We start from the raw sequence: 455 nt of genomic DNA, 5'->3' as shown, positions 1-455 counted from the left end.
TTGGCTTCTTTAGGAACTCAGAATCCAGATAGTGTCATTGATTCTCCTAGTTAAGTATGATGATTCTTGAACACAGCTACTTAATGAGTCTTGGCCGTGGCCCAAAGCACTCTGTCTTCCAGTATTACCACCGGATACATACATACCACAGACACATAATTGGGTGAACCTTTTCAGATTGTGACTCAGCTTTGCTAGAGTCCCCAATTAGAGGTGTCCAGGGTTCTTAAGCACACTCTTTTTGCCTTGGATCACAACCTTATTTCTTTTTTTTCTTTCTTTTTCTTTTTCTCCCTTTTTTTTCGTTTTTCGCCTTCTCTTTTTTTTTCGAAAATATTTTTTTTTGTATTCACTGCTTTTTCTTGCTTCAAGAATCATTTTTATGATTTTTCAGATCCTCAGTAACATTTCTCCTTTTTCATCATTCTTTTAAGAGCCAACATTCATGAACCACA

Source organism: Arachis duranensis, chromosome 3 (genome assembly GCF_000817695.3).
Source record: "Arachis duranensis cultivar V14167 chromosome 3, aradu.V14167.gnm2.J7QH, whole genome shotgun sequence".
Taxonomy (NCBI): domain Eukaryota; kingdom Viridiplantae; phylum Streptophyta; class Magnoliopsida; order Fabales; family Fabaceae; genus Arachis; species Arachis duranensis.
The sequence above is the reverse complement of the archived record's forward strand: the minus strand, read 5'-3'. Positions refer to the sequence as shown.